At 43.5% G+C, this 22,577-nt stretch overlaps 1 pseudogene; it reads right to left on the reverse strand.

The window, feature by feature from the left end:
* Nucleotides 1-7,895: 7,895 nt before the first annotated feature.
* On the reverse strand, nucleotides 7,896-8,836 carry LOC144820259 (transmembrane protein 115 pseudogene; annotated as a pseudogene).
* Nucleotides 8,837-22,577: the final 13,741 nt, after the last annotated feature.

Raw genomic sequence — 22,577 nt, forward strand, 5'->3', positions numbered from 1 at the left:
AGAAAAGAAACAATTTGAGAACACAGAATAAATGAATGCACTGTATACCACTTATCTATTCTCTATTCCCATTACTTTATATTTAACTATTGCATTAGTGTTAAGCAGAACGAACAGCTTAGCAAAAGCAGTAGAGCAAGCTTCATGCATGCTGTAACACAGAGCAGACATTTTAGTTTTTAATGCGCAGAAGCGAAAGTTTCCCTCCAAGCGAAAGATACGTCATGTCACGTGAGTGTGACAGACGCATGCGCAGTAGGAAATCCCGCGTAGTAGCAGCCATTTTATTGCAAGCACATATGCACGCTTCCCTCAGATGTCGTGTAATGCGATATTAATGAAACAAACATGTTGATTAGTACATTAACGTTATGTCGAGAGGACTGATTACACGCAAGTCGCATTGCGTGCTAATCCTTGCTCCATCAATCCCGTCTTTGATGACATTTTATATCATCACTAATTAATGAAACAGATGCCAACGTTTCACAATTCACCCAACTCAATCTCTTCAAACTTTCTATTTTGTTTCTTTTCATTGTTTGTGTGAAAGTCTTTCACTTTCATGTATATATTTCCATTCAACTCTTCTAATTCAAGTTCAACAACATTTCTTTTTTTCCCTCTCCTATTCATTGTATATGTCTTTTTGTGCTTCCGACATTTGCAACAAATTATTATACCTAAAATCAGTAAGCCTATTCCCACCATTGGCATCAGTATTCTACCTACAAATCTTTTTCCTACATTAGAAAGCCAACTACCTATAGAGGAGAGACCATCAGTAAGTCTCTCCCATGCACTATCAACCTCCAGTGGTTTGAGCTCTTTTCCCAAATGTGTAATATTTCTTACATACTCTTTAATTCCAACACTTTTGTCAGGTATGTAAGTGCAACAATGTTGCACTTTCAACATTCTACAGACTCTGCCCTCTTTTGCTAATAATGTATCAAGAGCAAGTTGATTTTGTAAAAACCATTGATCTGATCGCAACTAATACGGTATAGACCATCAAGAACCCTCCAACAGTATCAGTTGATAACCGATCCACTACTGTTGACAATTTGCAAATTCTTTGCGTATTCTGAGCCACTCCCACTGTGGGTATGAATGCACTAAATATATCACCTACTATTTCTCCAAAACGAGGCCATCTTAGAGGACGTTAGACTTGACAACAAGACGTCCTTTGTCCAAAAACCGGCTATGGGAAGCGACCTACCCATAAGCATCTACTCCTCAATTTTAAAAACGATTACTCAAGAAAATTCAGAGTATCCACGCAATGAAAAGCCTCTGATAGATTTTCTAACCCGCAGCCCCAACCAGGTACAATTACACAATTCGAATCCCAACAACCAAGAGCTTCGACCCACACAGCAACAACATAAAAAAATATCACTAAACCCGGAATATGAATACCAGGGTCAACGGGATATTCCAAACAGAGGAAATGTCCTAAAGCTATGCTTGCACCTCCCAGGTTTAGAAAGCGTCAAATCAGTGGATATCGAAACAGTGGCTTTTATAGACCCGGTACCGGGCCAGAAAAACGAGCCAACCGTGGTAACTTTTTTCAATCCAGATCAGGCAGCAACATTAATGAAGAACGCAAAACAATTGAGTGAATGGGGCATTCAAGCTAGCCTTTACACCACCAACAACTATCCGACCTTTCTAAAAAACACTTTTGAATCCCTAACGACTGACAATATCAGACCAGTCTTAAATCAAGAAAGGAACAACCAGCAGTTACCCCAGACACTACGTGGCCACAGACAGGAATCAAAAACAGCACCCTGGATCGAGACCCCGCTTCAAATAATAGCTACAACAGCAGGTGGACCACGAAAATGCGTATTCAAGCCGAATAAATCCCAAGATTGGTCTTGGCTCTCCCAGGCCTTAGGGTAGTGCACAGACAACTTTGCACGAAAATAAACCAAAATATGACTTAGCCCACTGTCTAAATATATGCTCCTGGAACATCTGGGGCCTAACAAAAGAGAAAATCGGACGATTAACTACAGACCTCCGGAACACCAACGTCATCTTCGCCATTCAAGAGACCTGGGCCCTGGAGAACACCATCTGGGAAGATTTTACAGTAATGGAATCCTTTGCCATTCCATCCACAGCAGGTGGCCACGCATCAGGGGGCGTGCTGATCGCTGTGAAGAACACATTGGTCGCAAAATTAGAAACACTCTATAATGGCGAGGGCGACTACATCTTCATCAGCATCGAGATCAAGAGTCACGAAAAGGGAAAAATTAAGCAAAAAATCATTCTTGGATGTGTCTACCTGCACCCCACAAAAACAAGACGAGAGTCCACATTAAGCAATATGCTACCTATAATAAACAACCTTGAAGCCCTATTTCCAAACGATTTGTGGCTGCTAATGGGCGACTTCAACTCTAATCTATTGGACATTGAACCCACCAAATCCTCTCAATTATTATCAGTAAACGAAATGTGGGCCATCCCGGAGATACAAACTCAATATCAGCGGAAGGAAGCCAACGGAACAAAACTAGCAACAAAACTAAATCAATCAGGCTTGCGTATCCTCAACGGAAGAATTGCCTCGGACCAACCAGCTGCATATACCCACATATCCTCCTCCCGTATGGCTACCTTAGACTAGGTATGGATATCACTCACTGCTTGGGAATACCACAAAACATGTTATAGTACACTCCGGTTTTATTTTTCAGGCTAACTGCGGAGTGTATAATTTTATAACCAAATGGGAAATCAAACTAATGAGGCACCCTTGCCTTCTAAGACTGGTAAAAGTTTCACTTTCTCTCTGCCCACTGCATGCCATGACTGGAAAAAGAACAACATTCTTTATGTATTACATGACTTCAAACCAAGATTTCCCTAGCGGCGGCCATCTTGGAACCAGGCAGCTAACCGGACAATTCCCCTGTGCAATGTGGAAGCGGCCATTTTGAGGTCAGGCAATACAAGGCCCAAGCAAATGAACACTGGTAAAATGCATAACAAACACTGGCAAATGCAAAGCAAGCACTGGTAAAGGCAAAACAAGCACTGGCAAGTGCAAAACAAGCACTGGTAAATGCAAACAAGCACTGGCAAAGGCAAAACAAGCACTGGTAAATGCAAAACAAGCACTGGTAAAGGCAAAACAAGCACTGGTAAATGCAAAGCGAACATTGTTAAATGCAAAACAAGCATTGGTCAAAGCAGGATACAAGAAAACAAGCATTGGTAAATGCGAAACAAACACTGGCAAAGGCAAAAAGCAAGCAAACAAGCATTGGCCAAGAGCAACAAGCACTAGCCAGTAGAAAAGTGACATTGATACACCTGTCCAGCAATGTCAAATTCGCCGCACCGAAATGGTGGCGGTGCAGCAGAGGCCGCCCCGGTTGCAACTGGAGTTTCACATCTGCGCCCCCCGGAACCACTGACCCAGGTGGCTGGCGGAAGCATGGGCCCCAGATGGCAGGAGTGGCTAGAGGACTTTGAGGACTATCTTGAAGGATCAAAAGGCAAGGGAGACAGAGACAAACTAATTGCACTACGCAATCTAGTCGGTAAAGAGGTCTGCAAATTGATCAAAGAGCTGCCGACAGATGATAAAGGAACATATGACAAAGTGCGAGATGCGTTAAACAAAAAGTTTGTGCACAAAAGAAATGTGGATTACGAGAGATATGTATTCCATCAAGCCCGGCAAGACAAGGAAGAAATGATGAGCATGTTCATATCTAGGCTACACCGACTGTCTCAGTATTGCAATTTTGATGCGTTCTCGACGGAAGATGCCATCCGGTTACGAGTCATCGAGAGTTGCCACTCAGAGACTCTTCGAAGGCGGCTGCTAAGGAAAAGCCAAAATCTCGACGAGATAGAGGAAATGACAAGGGTGCATGATCAAGCGGAGGAACACGCTAAAAGCATGGAGACTGGGCGTAGTGAGAGAAGAGAGCAAGCATATTGGATGCAAACTAACAGCACTTGCAGAAGATCAAATGAGCGACAGAGAAGGTCCCGACCGGCGTCCCGTCATCAATACAAAGGTCGCCGACGCTATGAGTCTGGTCGGAGAGACAAGAAATCAGACCATGCAAGAAAACCAGAGCGCTCAAGAAAATGCTATTGATGTGGGTATGACTTCCCACATACAGATGTGTGTCCAGCAGTGGGTCAACAATGCTGAAAATGTGGACGGAAAAATCACTTTGAGGTGATGTGTGGAGTATATAGCAAAGAAAGAAGGAGTGAAACAACAAAATCGTTTTGCCCAGATACCAAGCGACATCACGCAAAAGCCGTACAGGATAGAGCTATATCATCCTCTGGTTCTTCACATTCCAGCAGGGAGTCTCGCAAATCCCAATGGACAAGAAGGTCGCCGAGACGGTCATCGTCGAGAGAATCGAGATCGACATCTCGGGAGTCAGAATACACGGATGAATATATCTGCATGGTAGCAGACCCGGACCAGCTAAAGAAATATCCCCCATTAGACATCAAAGTGGGGACACATGCGACCAAGTTTGTTTTAGACAGCGGAGCATCACTAAATTACATGCCCGTGACCGAATATAACAAAATGAAGCCACCACCCCTCCTGAGTCCAGCACATGTGAGGGTGTTCACCTGGATGGTGAGAAAAACACTTCCATGCCTGGGCAAATTTGCAACGACACTCAAACATGAATCTACCTCTGTGTCAGCATATATTCATGTCATCGAGGGCCCAGAGGCTGATTTTCTCCTCAGTCTGTCTACAGAGGAGCGCCTCCGAATGGTCGAGATCTTATACCGAGTCAATGATAATCCTGACCTCTTCCGTAAATTCCCCAAGTTGTTCACCGGGCTTGGAAAAATGAACAAATGTCTGATTCGACTGCACATAAATGATCAAGTGCGCCCTGTGGCCCAGCATCCCAGGCGAGTGCCTTTTCATCTTCAGCAAGCCATAGAGGATGAAATCCAGGAGCTGTTACAAGCCGACATTATTGAAAAAACGGACGGTCCCACACCATGGGTGTCACCAGTTGTCATCGTCCCAAAGAAGGGCACTCCTGAAAAAGGTGCGTTTATGTGTGGACATGAGGCTTCCCAATACGGCCATTGAAAGAGAGCGTCACCCAAGGCCTCACCTGAGTGACATGATATCAGCATTGAATGGAGCCAGGGTATTTTCCAAACTTGATCTAAATAAGGGATACCACCAGCTGGAATTACATGAAAAGTCAAGGTATATAACGACATTCACCACTCATCTGGGTTTGTTTCGATACAAACGACTGAGTTTTGGTATCTCCTCTGCGGCGGAAATATTCCAAGAAGTCATCCGTCAGACCATCAGACACATACCAAATTCACTGAACTATAGTGATGATATTCTGGTGTATGGGTCGAACACACAGGAACATGACAAGGCGTTAGATCGAGTATGCCATGTTCTCCTGGAAGCTAATCTTACTCTCAACAAGGACAAGTGTGAGTTCCATCAATCCACTCTTAAGTTCTTTGGACATGTGTTCTCGGGGGCTGGGATGAAGCCTGACCCTGAGAAAATGACAGCGCTTAATGCCACCAAGAGCCCTCAAGATGTGAGTGACATCCGATCGTTCTTGGGCATGGCGAGCTATTGCGCCCGATACATCAAGGACTACGCCACCATTAGTCACCCACTACGAGCCCTCACCAAACAAGGACAACTGTTTGTCTGGAGCTCCCGATGTGAGCGGGCGTTGCAAGAGATTAAACAGGCTGTGGAATCAGCTGACAATTTAGCCTATTTTAACCCCAAGAGGAAAACGGATATAACGATGGATGCTAGCCCAGTGGGGTTGGGTGCAATCCTAGCTCAGTACGACAATGACACTGACCAATGACACATCGTGGCTTAGGCCAGCCGCAACCTATCAGACACCGAAAAGGCCTATTTCCGGCCAGAAAAGGAGAGTCTCGCGGTCGTATGGGCCTGTGAGCATTTTCATGTGTTCATCTATGGCAAACACTTCACCATGGTTACGGACCACCAGGAGCTCGTCACCATCTTTGGTAATCCAAAAGCCAAGATGCCACCCCGTATTGAATGGTGGGGTTTGCGCCTGCAGGAATGCACCTACACAATAATACAACCGGGAAAGGCAGAGAATCCTGCGGACTACATGTCCCGGCACCCTCAAGCATCCCAGGTCTCACCTCCTTCAATAGCCAAAGAGTACATACATTTTGTAGTGGGCTTAGCCCGGCCACCGGCAGTTCCTTTGGAAGCGATACAGGAAGCCACTATGCAAGACAGCATCCTTCAGAAAGTGGTGCGCCGGCTGCGCACACATCACTGGAGACATGACAGTGAGGATGAGAAGAATGATCCTCAAGTCCGCCAGGAAATGCAAGCTTTCAGGCATATTAGTGAAGAGTTATCTGCCACCTCAGAGGGGCTCCTACTGAGAGATCATCGGATTGTCATCCCGAGGCAGTTACGTCAAGGTGTGATTAACCTAGCCCACGAGGGCCATCGTGGAGTTGTTGCGACAAAAAGAGCTCTCCGGGAGCGAGTATGGTTCCCACTACTTGATCAAATGGTGGAGCTCACCTTGAAGGACTGTCCTCAGTGTCAACTGGTTAGGCACGGGGATTCCCCAGCTCCTCTTCAAATGACCAAGCTACCCAGTGGGGTATGGCAAGAACTTGCCATGGACTTTTATGGACCACTCCAGTCAGGCAAATACGTGTTGGCTATTATGGATGAATATGCGAGGTTTCCAATAGCACAGTTTGTGTCTTCCACCAATGCCTCCAGCACGATTGCTGTGCTAGATGAAGTGTTCGCCGCCTGGGGTGTCCCCAAGGAACCCAAACAGACAATGGTCCCCCTTTTAATGGACATGAGTTTAGTGAATTTGCGAAACACCTCAATTTCCGACATCGCAAGGTCACGCCCCTGTGGCCACAAGCCAATGGCACTATTGAACGGTTCATGGCAACCTTAAAGAAGACATTTCAAAAAGCTACTTTGGAAACAAGAGACTTACAAGTGGCTCTCAATGAGGTTCTGAGAGCGTATAGAACGACACCACATGCTACTACAGGAAAGTGCCCTGCCACTCTCATGCTGGGGCGGCCCATTAGAACACGGATCCCGACATGAGAAGGAGCATTGCGATCAGTGTCTCCGGCACGTGTACATCAAGAACTAGTGTTGGCTGATCAAGCCGGCAAGAGCAAAATGAAGTCCTACGCGGATAATCGAAGGAAAGCAAAGTCTCCATCCCTGCATGCCGGAGACTGTGTGGTGGTTAAACAAGAACAGTTAAAGAAAACGGCTGTTCGAGCAGTAGTGGACCTCCCCCTCCCCAAGCACCTTGAGACCCTCCGGGTGAGTAGTGCGCTATACAAATGCTATGATTGATTGATTGATTGATTGACTGCAGATTCAAAGATGAACCTTTGGTTATCACCCAGCAGAAGGGTACAATGATTACTGCAGAGTCTGAGAAGAGACGGATTACCCGAAATGACTCTTATTTTCAAAAGTGCACTCCAGCCATGAAAGAGGTCCTTGATAGAACAATGGATCAACGAGATGCAGAAGGACCTAGTCACATGGGTGCGGTACAGAGGCCTGATCATCAGATAGATGCCGCGTCCGAAGGTGCCGGCGTGAGTCTCCGACCTCGAAGGGACATCCAAAGGCCTAAAAGACTGATTGAAGAACTATGATCAAGTCAGTTTCTTTCTTTTGTTAACAAAGGGGGAGATGTGATAATGTGACTAGTCTAGTAGTTGGGATGGGAGGAGTTACCGGGTTGGAGGAAGAGGAGGAGCACAGGCAGGAAAAGGGCAGTTAGAGTAGGGACAGGGACGAGTCAGGAGTGTGCCAATAAAGCTCCTTAAAATATAAAGTAAGTGTCTGTCATCTTTATGCCCAAGACACTACAATATGTATCGTGAATTATACGTGATGAATTATAGTACCTTTTATGCTCAATATCTTGAGGGTTGGTCCCTGGTAAATTGATGGTGATAGAAGATGGAGCACCAACATCATATTGCTTATCTGTTTTCCAACAGATGCGCACTATCACCAAAACACCATGAACTAAGTTGGCAACCAGTCCCACAAGAGGCTGCAGGATCTCTGGGAAGAATGTGGCAAACACAAATGATCAGACATGACTCCGCGACCCCGGCTGTGCCTTTGGTAGGAACGCAGGTACACCCAGCTTGACAGCACCCCAAATCTATAGGATGCCAGCAGATTTCTCTTAATCAATGTAGGTAATCACAAGAGAGCCAGTATAAGCAGTAGGAGCATTTGAACTACTTTCACGCACACTTTTGGGACCTTCAGGATGATCCGATCACCCATGGTTTGTTAGAGAGCCACCATGACCCCTGCGAGAAACCCCAGGACACCATGGATCTGGATGTTAAAAAGGTTTGCCAGATTGAAAGTGGCTACATATGTTAGGAGGTATAACAAAAAGTGCCCAGGATGCCCACAGAAATGTTTACTACTGCAAAAAAAGATTAACAGTTCCAATGCCCACCAGAGAGGTTCCAGGAGCCGGCCGGCTACCACCACTGTGTTCAGGCTCACACCTACATCCCAGATGTGCTTTTCTACCACACCATGTGTAATAAGTGACCATATCCAGGAGTTGGGTGGGAAAAGGAATCCATGGGTCACACCTAGTGTGGATACAGTTTCTACCCCGAAGGTAATGAAGTCCAATAGAAGGACAGGATCACAGATCTACTTCACCACTACACTTATGCTGGCCAGTGCAGCCAAAAAGTGCTGCTGAGGGACTGGGAGATATTGGTTCATTATTTTTTTTCTTAAAAATCAAAGTACGAAAAATGGGAAAATGTCATTCGTTTCAGCCAGTTTAGAAACTCAAAAAAGTTCTAACCGAAGCAGTTAGGATTCCTGGTGTTTTATCCTCTCACAGGATGTGTTACCCCAAAACACTTTTGTGTATTACCCCACAATGAGGTAATGTCTTCAGCTAGTACAATACCTTCTCGACCAAGTAACAATGATTCTGTTCAGTCCAGTGTGGTTATGCTTCCTAAGCAGTACTGCCGAGGACATCTTTACCTCGATATCTGTGGCTTGGCAACCTCAGTTCGTGGTGCACTGCAAAAGCACAGTCATGTTATTCTCCGTATTGGATAGCATTTGAGGCTCAACTTTTTTCTCACACAACAGCTTTCACTATTTTGTTCGTGCAACAGCAGGAGCAGCCAGATTCACAGCTGGAGATTCCTTAATCAGGGTTGGTGGAAAGGAACCCCTGTCCAATTTAGCAGGTGAAACGTTTTAGTAGGGGTCGTCAGCAAAAATGGGTGCCTGTGAGGATAAAATAATGACACGCATGAGAAGAGTAAAGGTTTTGAGAAAATATCATGTAGCATCTGGCGAGGGCATCAACTTTTTGTGGAATGCCAGGCAGAATACCAAGCACCTTAACAAGAGTGAAGAAAGTGAAACACGAAGTTAAGACTTAGGAGGGAAGTGACGGAAGGGCATGTATTCGGATAAATTGGCAGAGTTGGACACTACAAGCGAGGAATGCTCAATGCCACCTAGAAGTGGTTGTACTAGTGAGAATTGATCAAGTACTTGACAGAGGTGTGGAAACATCTGAGTGAAGTGGTATAAAGCAGCTCTGAAGAAAAGTCAATGGGGCTGAAGGCTAGGGCAAGGGTCATTTATAAGATAAATGGCCCAAATAAGTACTATAAAGGCAGTTACTGCAATGAAGCGATCCCACGCCTCTTCCTTCTTGTCTAGGCCCCTTGAGCTCACCCTGCCAGCCGCATCTCTTACGTTCCCCGGCCATGGGGCTCGCAGACGTCTTGCTTGGTCTCAGGGGGGCCGGGTGTTCCTTCTAGGCCCCGGTGGAACTCTGGGACACCAGCAGTCCCTGCTACCACCGCCCCTGCCCGCACACAAATAGGGTTCTTCGTGCCTGCACAGTGCACTGGCGGTGCTCTGGGAAGTGTAGTACGATGGTTATTGACAAAATAGCCTAGACTTCCATCGGTTGACAATGAACAATCAAACGGCATAGAAAAAGGACCAGCCCCAATGGCTTTGCCCAACTTTCACTCTAGACAGCATCCCCCATTTTTTGCATTTTTATATAGCGATCTTGACCCGAACAGGCCGATTGCCAACGTACATTAACCTGAAGTACATGCACTACAGCCAACAATCTGAGTAGAAGGATAACAAGATAAAGGCACAAGCAGCGTGCGCAATGCTGATTGCTGCTGTGATAATCCTCTATGGGGCGGGGCAGGCGCTGTGCATCTGAAGCAGAGTTTTATTGCTGTCAGTGCTCCCAAAGTGCTGATAGAGCACGCAGGTCACCTGACTCGGTTTATCATACTCACCTGGGCCCATAAAACAACACAACTTATACTTGTATGTGAGCCTAACCAGGTAACCTGTGCGTTTTCCTCCAATCAGTGATTTGTAACTTTCATTTAGGACCTATACCATTGACTTACCAATCCTTCTCACCGGTACGTAAAGTCCTATTGGATCAGGGAGTTAGCAAGAGAATAGGTAACATTAACATTTTCACTCATATAATAACCACAACCTCAGGAAAGGTTTAAACTCTTTATCCAAAATCTTTAAATTGTCTTAATCCAAGCATTGAATAATAGAAAATTCTCAATTAGGAAAATAATGATTAGAATGAAAATATGTAGAGTTCTTATAAAGCAGTCTTTACGCATTTGACAAAAGGGTGGGGAGAGAGAAGGAACCAGAGCAATGATATACGACAATATGTAAAACTTTTATCAATTAACATTAGAGTGGGAAGAGAGAAGGAATCAGAACAATGACATACCCACATAGTATATTTACCTAGAATGGTGTGAAGAACTTACCCCGGCCACAGGTCAGTTTGAAGGACAGAACCCCGAAAGTGCAGGCACCATAAAGGCAGGCAGGTGCAGATCAGAATCAGGACAGGTAAAACCAAATTGGATCAGGACAGGACTACAACAGGCTAAGACTGGCAGCCGCAGTTAAAGTTGCAACCCCTGCGTTACTCCATCACTGCAGCTAACGGCCAGAACCAGGTAAGATTTATCGATTTCTCCAACAAAGTGCTTTGCCAGCACTTCAGCTTGCAAACCCCGATATGGGTTTCGAACCTTCTGACAGAGTGCTCCGCCAGCACCTCTGCTCCTGATTACCTATTGAGTGCGTTGGGTCAGTGACAGGTCAGCTATTTGGACAAGTCGGACAAATTAACTAGCTAAGCCTACCCTAGTTATACTATTTTCCAGGTCAGTGTACCACCCCCCAATTTTGCAAGTGTAAGGATCCCCAATTTTGATTGGACAACGAATGAGGAGAGGTCATCACACCATACCAAAATGAGACTTTTTTGAATGAATATTAATGTTTGCGTTCCCGCCCATCATTTTATTTTCTCAAGTATTGTTTTATTCCACCCGACAATGAATGTTCCAATAATAGTTACATTTTAGTCCATTTGAGAACTTTAACTTCCTCCGTAGGGTCAAGAGGTAATGTTCCCACAAGCATCTTCTAGCAAGTTGGCTCTTTGGCAGCGTGTCAAAGGTCATTCTGCTTCATGGACTTTGTGATTCGTGTGCAGTCGCAATTTCTGCAAGATGGAGTTCAGCGGTAAACGTCAGGCCCAAATTGTTTTACATGTAAGAATAGAAAAGAAACAATTTGAGAACACAGAATAAATGAATGCACTGTATACCACTTATCTATACTCTATTCCCATTACTTTATATTTAACTATTGCATTAGTGTTAAGCAGAACGAACAGCTTAGCAAAAGCAGTAGTGCAAGCTTCATGCATGCTGTAACACAGAGCAGCCATTTTAGTTTTTAATGCGCAGAAGCGACAGTTTTCCTCCAAGCGAAAGATACGTCATGTCACGTGAGTGTGACAGACGCATGCGCAGTAGGAAATCCCGTGTAGCAGCAGCCATTTTATTGCAAGCACATATGCAAGCTTCCCTCAGATGTTGTGTAATGCGATATTAATAAAACAAACATGTTGATTAGTACATTAACGTTATGTCGAGAGGACTGATTACACGCAAGTCGCATTGCGTGCTAATCCTTGCTCCATCAATCCCGTCTTTGATGACATTTTATATCATCACTAATTAATGAAACAGATGCCAACGTTTCACAATTCACCCAACTCAATCTCTTCAAACTTTCTATTTTGTTTCTTTTCATTGTTTGTGTGAAAGTCTTTCACTTTCGTGTATATATTTCCATTCAACTCTTCTAATTCAAGTTCAACAACATTTCTTTTTTTCCCTCTCCTATTCAGTGTATATGTCTTTTTGTGCTTCCGACATTTGCAACAAATTATTATACCTAAAATCAGTGAGCCTATTCCCACCATTGGCATCAGTATTCTACCTACAAATCTTTTTCCTACATTAGAAAGCCAACTACCTATAGAGGAGAGACCATCAGTAAGTCTCTTCCATGCACTATCAACCTCCAGTGGTTTGAGCTCTTTTCCCAAATGTGTAATATTTCTTACATACTCTTTAATTCCAACACTTTTGTCAGGTATGTAAGTGCAACAATGTTGCGCTTTCAACATTCTACAGACTCTGCCCTCTTTTGCTAATAATGTATCAAGAGCAAGTTGATTTTGTAAAACCATTGATCTGATCGCAACCAATTCGGTATAGACCATCAAGAACCCTCCAGCAGTATCAGTTGATAACCGATCCACTACTGTTGACAATTTGCAAATTCTTTGCGTATTCTGAGCCACTCCCACTGTGGGTATGAATGCACTAAATATATCACCTACTATTTCTCCAAAACGAGGCCATCTTAGAGGACGTTAGACTTGACAACAAGACGTCCTTTGTCCAAAAACCGGCTATGGGAAGCGACCTACCCATAAGCATCTACTCCTCGATTTTAAAAACGATTACTCAAGAAAATTCAGAGTATCCACGCAATGAAAAGCCTCTGATAGATTTTCTAACCCGCAGCCCCAACCAGGTACAATTACACAATTCGAATCCCAACAACCAAGAGCTTCGACCCACACAGCAACAACATTAAAAAAATATGACTATACCCGGAATATGAATCCCAGGGTCAACGGGATATTCCAAACAGAGGAAATCTCCTAAAGCTATGCTTGCACCTCCCAGGTTTAGAAAGCGTCAAATCAGCGGACATCGAAACAGTGGCTTTTATAGACCCGGTACCGGGCCAGAAAAACGAGCCAACCGTGGTAACTTTTTTCAATCCAGATCAGGCAGCAACATTAATGAAGAACGCAAAACAATTGAGTGAATGGGGCATTCAAGCTAGCCTTTACACCACCAACAACTATCCGACCTTTCTAAAAAACACTTTTGAATCCCTAACGACTGACAATATCAGACCAGTCTTAAATCAGGAAAGGAACAACCAGCAGTTACCCCAGACGCTACGTGGCCACAGACAGGAATCAAAAACAGCACCCTGGATCGAGACCCCGCTTCAAGTAATAGCTACAACAGCAGGTGGACCACGAAAATGCGTATTCAAGCCGAATAAATCCCAAGATTGGTCTTGGCTCTCCCAGGCCTTAGGGTAGTGCACAGACAACTTTGCACGAAAATAAACCAAAATATGACATAGCCCACTGTCTAAATATATGCTCCTGGAACATCTGGGGCCTAACAAAAGAGAAAATCGGACGATTAACTACAGACCTCCGGAACACCAACGTCATCTTTGCCATTCAAGAGACCTGGGCCCTGGAGAACACCATCTGGGAAGATTTTACAGTAATGGAATCCTTCGCCATTCCATCCACAGCAGGTGGCCACGCATCAGGGGGCGTGCTGATCGCTGTGAAGAACACATTGGTCGCAAAATTAGAAACACTCTATAATGGCGAGGGCGACTACATCTTCATCAGCATCGAGATCAAGAGTCACGAAAAGGGAAAAATTAAGCAAAAAATCATTCTTGGATGTGTCTACCTGCACCCCACAAAAACAAGACGAGAGACCACATTAAGCAATATGCTACCTATAATAAACAACCTTGAAGCCCTATTTCCAAACGATTTGTGGCTGCTAATGGGCGACTTCAACTCTAATCTATTGGACATTGAACCCACCAAATCCTCTCAATTATTATCAGTAAACGAAATGTGGGCAATCCCGGAGATACAAACTCAATATCAGCGGAAGGAAGCCAACGGAACAAAACTAGCAACAAAACTAAATCAATCAGGCTTGCGTATCCTCAACGGAAGGATTGCCTCGGACCAACCAGCTGCATATACCCACATATCCTCCTCCCGTATGGCTACCTTAGACTAGGTATGGATATCACTCACTGCTTTCCACCGGGTATGCCAGCTCTCGATAATACCATCCTCAGATAGCGATCATGCCATCTTAACATGCAAGATTGCCCTAAGGCAGTTACATAGCCTGTATATTCCCCTGATTGGAACGGAATTGAATCTCCAGAATGTAAGAAAAATGAGAAGGAAATCGCAAAGTAATAGAAGCGGAAGTGGATAATCTTTTGTCCAAATGGGCTCCAGCTGGTAGTTATCCTTTGACAGCATCCTCTTGGGAAATTACACTGACCAACTTCAGAGATCAATTAGCCTTAAAACCGACAAATAGCCTTTCAAAGGACCTTCCGGCTTCGATTACTCTGATAGAGCAAAAACAACTTATAATCACCTCAAAAAGTAAATTAAATAAGTTGCAACGTACCAACGCAAATAATGAAAGTGAATATAAATCTCTGAAGAGCGACATATCAGCCGTCAGAAAAGACTACAGGAAGGCCAGGCTCGTCCTAAAGAAACTCGAAGAAGAGCTCCACTGGGCGACAGTCTTTGAGATTATAAAAACTAAAGACCAAAGAAAATTTTGGAACTGGGTAAATAAGGCCACCAAAGCCATTAAACCATCAACCGCAACTAATATCTCTCCCGCTGATTGGGAGACCTATGTCAAAATACTTTACACTGCTCCGCGTGCTTTAAATAACAATAGCAGTAGCCCCTCCTTGCTTGACCAATCAATCCCCCAGGATGATACAATTTCCCCCATCAAGATAACAACAGACGAAATAGCAGGAATAATAATGAAAATGCGCTCGGGTGGCGCCCCGGGACCCAACGGAATCCCCACTCAAGTATTCAAAGCCTCTGTCCAGAAATGGGCCACGATACTGACCCCTCTTTTCGAGGCCGCAATACTTTGAGGTCTTATTCCGACCTCTTGGCAAGGATCACTCCTCGTCCCCTTCCATAAAAAAGGCTTGCGCTCTAATCCCGACAATTATCGAATGATAGACTTACTTGACGTGGACAGGAAGGCATACGCCAGCGTCCTTTTAAAGGAACTTACAAATTGGGCGAAAAATAATAACCTTATCCCTTTCACTCAAACTGGCTTCCAAAAAGGCAGCCATATCGAGGACAATCTGATTTGCATGGCTTATCTGATGGAAACCACCCTAGCTGCAAAAGACAAATCATTGTTCCTGGGATTCATTGATTTTCGCAAAGCCTTCGACAGCGTGAGCCGGCCTAAACTGTGGGAAAAATTGGCAAGATGGGGCATCCCACGGTCACTACTGAATGCACTAATAGCCTTGCACACAGACACCTGGGTTAAAATAAGAGTAACATCGAGATGGTCTACTTCTAACAAAATCTACACTAGCAGAGGTCTAAAACAAGGGTGCACCCTTGCACCATTACTCTTCAACATGTACCTCGCAGACCTCCCCGAATGGCTGTCCCGCTTCAGAGCTTTTCCCCCTGGAATTGAACAAAGAAAAATCCAAACTCTGCAATACGCAGACAACACCATTCTCCTAGACCAAACCCAGGTGGGCCTTCAAAGACTGTTTGACTCCCTCGCCCAGTACTGTAACATCAATATGCTAGAGATAAATGTTACTAAAACTAAAGCAATGGCAATATCTTCCACGAAAATAAAAAAGTCCATGTGGTTTATTGACGGGAAACCACTGGAGGCTGTCACTGCATATAAGTATCTGGGCGTCTGGATTGATCATAAAGGGAGATCTTCTGTGCACACTACTGAGATGCAGGCTGTTGCCCGTAGCCTGGAGGGGGCTTTCATAAGAACGAAGAGCGCTCTACACTCCCAGGATTTAGTCCCACAGATAAAATTGATTACTGCAAACTTCCTTCCCACAATCTCCTTTGGTGCAATAATTTTTAAAGACAAAATGAATAACTGGCAAGGCAGAGCGCAATCATCATGTTACCGTAGGGTCTTTCGATTGCCAAGCTCGACCTCCCACGCACAAATTCGGAAAGAATTCTCCCTATCTTCCATGCGATGGATTATGAGCGCGAGATATATCTCCTATTGCCTAAAAGCGAAACAAGCTAGCCCTCTCTCCTTAAAGAGATGCATATGGTCAATGGTCAACAACCCAAAAACATCGTGGAATAAATATTTGATATTCTATCTCGAATCCCTCAAAGCAAAGGACATATGGTCAACTCCCTTGCCTATCGAGGCGAAATCGAAGCTTGTAGCCAAACAAGGAAAAATCTTATCAAATGACTTTGACGCCCAACAGGTACTCCAGCTCTTCCATGGCTCCTGGGCCTCCAAACTATATGCCCCGAAAACTCTACCGTCTTATCTTGCATCCTCCATGAAACCACACACAAAACTTCAACTAATGAGATTCCGCTTCGGTTTAATTCCGCTGAAGGCATATAAGTTTGGTCAAGGATACAAGAAAGAAGCCACCTCCCAATGTCGTGTTTGTAACCAGGAAGAGGAAAATCTCATCCACATCTTGTGTATTTGTCACCGCCTACGACCCCAAATAATCTTTTGGCTGAGACCAATCTGGCTTCTTCTTGGCATCAGGACATGTCAAGAAGCACTTGATGTTTGCATGAGGGGGGATTCACCTCAGATGGCGACACGCTTTGTAAAGTTCATCATAGAAATTAACTCCTTGATCTTACCATCTGACCAAGTCCGAGCTTTATCCTCTTTAAGTGGCACTCCCATTGTTCTTTTAACCAACAAAATTACTGACTTTTTAATAGACTTAAATATTCTTTTTCTACAACAGTCAATCTCGGATGCGTATATTGCAATGATTTTAATTAATTGTGCAAATAAAATTTTACTTACTTACTCTCCAAAACTAGCTCTTTTACTACGTATTAATCCATTAGTATCTTCATTGTTTCTAGTGATTTTATTTACATGATATATCGTTGGGAATACTATTCCAAAATACCAGCTCCCATACCAATGATCTGGCAGTTTGTACTAAGCCTCGTTTCCGCATATAAAATAGATTCCAGGAAACAAAGGTTCAGTTCCAACTTTGAAACCCCAACCCCCAATTACCTTATAATTGTGTTCACATTCACTGGAACCAATGACTATATCGTTATAATAACTTGTTCTTTCTCTATGGAGACAGAGTTTCCCTTTCTTTTCAAAATCCAGCAACATAGCAGCATGAGTCTTGCCATTTGGGGTGAACCCTATATTTTCGGCCCATTTAGGAATTTTATGATTCTTATCATTTGCCTTTCTTTGGAAATTCTCTCTCCTTTTCTCAACCATATTCAAAAATATTTTCTCTTGTTTTGTAATAAGCATGTTAGATTATTCTTGTGTGCTTCAGCTATATCTATTGTACCTATAGTTAGAAAGTATTCGCCCATATAACGTGTTACATCACTCTTAGTATGTACAGGATTCAGGTTACTACAAATAGGAAGTTCAGAAAATATCACATCTGAATTAGAATAGTGATATTGCAAAGGTCCTTTCTTATAGAATAGACTAGCATACTACATGAAATACCATATGTTAGTGGCAAATGGTGGTAAGTAACACCTTCAGCTACCGAAGTAGGTAACTTCATACAAACATAGCAATCTTCTATTTACATAGCTTCTACATAGTGAACTAATAGGTTTGCAAATACATTTATGTGAGTTCTATTTTTAATTCCAGTATAATGTACTCCTTCCTCATTTGATGCCTCTAAATCTACCTTCTGTTGTTTAATGCCAAGTGCTTTCTCTTGTGTATCTATTCTTTTAGGCGTATCTATCATTTGTAGCTCATTAGTATCATTCTTCATGTCTCTACTCATTATGTAAGGAATAGCTATTGTCAGTCCTAACCATACTATGAGTACTATCGCTATACTACATGTGCATATTGTACAACATGTTTTTAAACACTTACTTTTCGGTCTTCCATTAACAGTACGAACAGCCATTTCTGATCAAGGAGACTTAACCCCTCTTTGTAGCTTTTACACAATATTTTACCCTGTGAAATTTTCAAATGGGTCTCACTTCTCCGTCAGTCTGATCAGCAATCAATTGGTCATCACTTTCGTCACTTATTTCTAAGTTTTCAAAATCTTCAAGAACAATGTAAGTCCATTCAGGGCCTCTGAATTTATTATTCATCCTTTTCAGTCATGGACTTCTCCTTCTTGGTTGTATTGCAGACTGTTCAGCTTGACTGGTTATTTCATTTACTTGCTCTGGTTCTTCATTTATTGTTTTTAGATGGAATCTCAGTCTTTTGACAAACCTAGGCCACTTGTCTCCTTTTAGCTGGTACTGTGCTCTGGCCTTCTTCCGGGGCTCTATTATTTTCATTCAGTTGTGGCACACCTATTTCAATGCTGTAGCCCTCTCTATCTGACGAGGTCCAGGTCTTATTTCTGTTTCTTCTACCTGGTTACTAATCTCTCCTTGTTCAGGCATCTGCTGAAATTGACTTTGATTTGGTTCACCTTTTTCTTCCTGAACACATTTTTCTACTCCTATCTGATCCTGCTCAAGCTCTTCGAACCCTTGATTTTCTTCTGCCTGAGCTTCCACCCTATTACCTATCTGTCCCTCCTCAGACTCTGGAGCTGTGACAGGTATTTGGAATGTCTCAGTATATTTATTTTCCCTTATCTGATCCTCCTCAAGATTACCATTGGCTTGCATATCTGTAATCTGAGTACGTTCTTCTAGACCTATCTCATCCTAACTATCACTCTGACTGTCTAGATAAGTTTGACTTCTGGTTTTCACGTATTCTGCAGGTATCTCAACTACTGGAATCCAATCATCTTGACTAGTGCTCGGTTGTTCCTCTTCAGCTACTTCAGGATCGATATCTTGAGACCCCTCAGCTGCACAACCTTCAGCTTCAGTTTCATCAGGTTCAGTCACTCTTTTTGTATGACTGGCATGGATCCAGTGTGGAACTCCTTCGCACTTTACAGCTGTGGTGGTAACCAGAATTACTTGTTGTGGTTTTCCCCACCTCGGTGCAAGGCAAGATTTTCTAGTATGTTTCTTTAGCACTACCCAATCACCTGGGTTCAGGTCATGTGCTGGAGTTGCTTGTCTGGCGACAGCGTCTTCCCCAACCTGGTGAGAGATAGAACGCACTTGGTCAGCCAGTTCTTTGCAGTACTCCAGTACTAAATAATCAGATATATTTATCAGCTTGTGTCCTGGCACCCATGCTTGCCTCATTGCTCTTCCCATTAGTATTTCATGAGGACTCAAGCCTGTGTTCCGGTCTGGAATACTTCTGAGTCTCATCAGAACAAGAGGTAAAGCGTCTGACCACTCTAATCGGGTGGACTCATACATCTTTCCCAATCTTGACTTGATGGTGCCATTCAGTTGTTCTACCACTCCAGAAGCCTCTGGGCAGTATGCACAGTGCAGCTTTTGTTTAACATTGAATGCTTCACAGATTAGGCCAATTATTTCATTATTAAAATGGCAGCCTCGGTCTGATTCAATCGTTACTGGAAAACCGAAACGTGATACCAGTTCTCTGAGTAGAAGTTTGGCTACAGTGATACTATCATTCCTAGATGTGGGGTAAGCTTTCACCCATTTTGAAAATAGGCAGACAATGACAAGCGGTAAAGAGCGGAACAAGAGGTAGACAATGACAATCGGTAAAGAGCGGAACAAGAGGTAAAGCGTCTGGCCACTCTAATCGGGTAGACTCATACATCTTTCCCAATCTTGACTTGATTGTGCCATTCAATTTTGAAAATAGGCAGACAATGACAAGCGGTAAAGAGCGGAACAAGAGGCAGACAATGACAAGCGGTAAAGAGCGGAACAAGAGGTAAAGCGTCTGGCCACTCTAATCGGGTAGACTCATACATCTTTCCCAATCTTGACTTGATTGTGCCATTCAATTTTAAAAATAGGCAGACAATGACAAGCGGTAAAGAGCGGAACAAGAGGCAGACAATGACAAGCGGTAAAGAACGGAACAAGAGGTAAAGCGTCTGGCCACTCTAATCGGGTAGACTCATACATCTTTCCCAATCTTGACTTGATTGTGCCATTCAGTTGTTCTACCACTCCAGAAGCCTCTGGGCGGTATGCACAGTGCAGCTTTTGTTTAACATTGAATGCTTCACAGATTAGGCCAATTATTTCATTATTAAAATGGCAGCCTCGGTCTGATTCAATCGTTACTGGAAAACCGAAATGTGATACCAGTTCTCTGAGTAGAAGTTTGGCTACAGTGATACTATCATTCCTACATGTGGGTAAGCTTCCACCCATTTTGAAAATAGGCAGACAATGACAAGAATGTATTTTAGTCCTCGACAAGGGGGTAACTGTATGAAATCAATCTGCAATCGTATGAAGGGACCCTCTGCCTTCCCAATCTTTCCTGGTAACACTACAGTTTTCTTTCCAGGATTCATTTGTTGACAAATTAAACATCTTTGGCAAAGTGCTTCTGCTATGTTCCTGAATTTCGCATTGAACCGCGACTGTCTGAACAGACGTATCATGGCATCTCTTCCCAAATGAGAATCTCCGTGGAACATCTTAGCCATAGGAGCAAGCAAACAGTCTGGTAACACAGGCCTACCATCAAGGTAAACAATGACACCATGTTCAACCCTTCTCTGACAACCTATCTTTCTCCACTCTTCCTTTTCTTTTAGTTCTGCTTCTTTTTGCAAGTCTCTCACTTCTTCCCACATTCTCATACCTTCAAGCAACATAAGTTGACAGCTGTTTCCGCCTACTTCAATTTTCTTGTTTACAGCCATTCTAAATTTGGCACAATGTTGGGCTAACTGGGCAGCATATCGGTTACCAGCTGTCACTTTGTCATTTCCAGATTTATGAGAAGCACACTTGACCACAGCAATTTCTTTTGGCAATTGAATCGCTTCAAGCAAATCTTTTACATAATTACCATTTTTAATTGGAGTACCTGAAGAAGTCAGAAACTCCCTTTGCATCCAGAGCTGGCCATAGTCATGCACAATCCCGTTACCATACTGGTTATCAGTGTAAATGGTTACTTTCCAATTTTTCCCAAATTTGCATGCTTTTGTTATTGCGATCAATTTGGCTACTTGTGCAAACTTGACTCCAGGTAAATAGGATGCTTCAATTGGACCCCACAACGTGCACACTGCATAGGCAGCACTCAAACCTCCTTCCTCATGTCTCATACATGAGCCATCTCCAAATAGCTCATCTTCAGAATCAATTAGTGGCTCTTCTCTTATGTCGGGCGTGGTTTTGTACTGTATTCAGTCAAGTCAATACAATCAAGTTCGACTTCTCCCTTCACTTCTGCAAAGTGTGAATTAGGTAGCAATGTTGCTGGATTCGAAATATTACACCTAGCAATGGTTACATTTCCTGCACCTACAAGGATTCGCTCATACTTAGTCAGCCGACTAGGAGTAAGATACTGGGTCTTGGTCCTTGTTAACAAAATCACAACTGCATGTGGAACATACACTGTCACAGGCTGTCCCATAATAATGGACTCACTTTGCTCAAGTCTCATGCAGGTTGCAGCTACTGCTTGCAGACATCCAGGCAATGCAGATGCCACTGGATCTAGTGTGGAAGAAAAATATGCCACAGGACGTCTCATCAGACTATGAGTCTGGGTCAGAACTGAAAGTCCACAATTATCTTGCGTGTCACAGAATAGTGCAAAATCTTTTGAATAGTCAGGCATCCCTAATGCTGGAGCTGTACACAGACATTCTCGTAATTTAAAAAAAGCAGTCATGCTTTCGTCATCCCATTCTACTGGGTCTTTTGCTCTTTTCTTTGTCATTTGTATCAATGGCTTGGCTAGAACTGAAAATCCCACAATCCATTGCCTGCAGTATCCTATAACTCCAAGAAACATTCTGATCTCTTTCTGAGTTTGAGGCAAATTCATGTTTTTGATTATTCTAATTCTTTCTGAGGTAACCCTTCTGAAACCTCTTTCTGTCTGGTGCCCCAGATATTTCACTGACGTGGTGCAAAATTGTAATTTCTCAGGTGACACTTTATGCCCTCCTTCACCCAAATGATTCAGTAAAGCAATGGTATCAATGACACAGTCATTTCGAGTTTTAGACGCCACCAATAGGTCGTCTATTTACTGGACCAGGACTGACTGTCCGGGCAGCACCAAAGACTCAAGGCACTTTTTCAAAATCTGATTAAAAATCGATGGAC

This window comes from Lissotriton helveticus, chromosome 2_1 (assembly GCF_964261635.1).
Source record: "Lissotriton helveticus chromosome 2_1, aLisHel1.1, whole genome shotgun sequence".
Taxonomy (NCBI): Eukaryota; Metazoa; Chordata; class Amphibia; order Caudata; family Salamandridae; genus Lissotriton; species Lissotriton helveticus.